This window comes from Penaeus monodon, chromosome 23 (assembly GCF_015228065.2).
Source record: "Penaeus monodon isolate SGIC_2016 chromosome 23, NSTDA_Pmon_1, whole genome shotgun sequence".
NCBI lineage: Eukaryota > Metazoa > Arthropoda > Malacostraca > Decapoda > Penaeidae > Penaeus > Penaeus monodon.
The window spans coordinates 7,077,277-7,077,482 of NC_051408.1; the positions used below are offsets into that span (position 1 = coordinate 7,077,277).

General features: G+C 25.7%; 1 protein-coding gene across 1 annotated transcript in view; it reads right to left on the reverse strand.

Annotated features, from left to right (window-relative positions):
- LOC119587757 (E3 ubiquitin-protein ligase Nedd-4-like) overlaps positions 1–206 on the reverse strand; it is a gene marked incomplete in the record, with an annotated part of 51,583 nt that overhangs the window by 18,383 nt on the left and 32,994 nt on the right.

Consider the following 206-nt stretch of genomic DNA (forward strand, 5'->3'; position numbering starts at 1 on the left):
TATACTGGACTTTTTGATAATGGCCAATTTAAAATAATTTTCCCTATTTTAAATATTCTCCTTTTCTTAATTGCTAGTCTACTCATAAACCTCTTTCATATTCTCTGCATGATAAAATAATCCAAATGCACACAAAAAGAAAATTTCTAATTTCAAAGAAATGTTTCATACCTTATATCTTGAAACAATAGACTAAACTATTAACC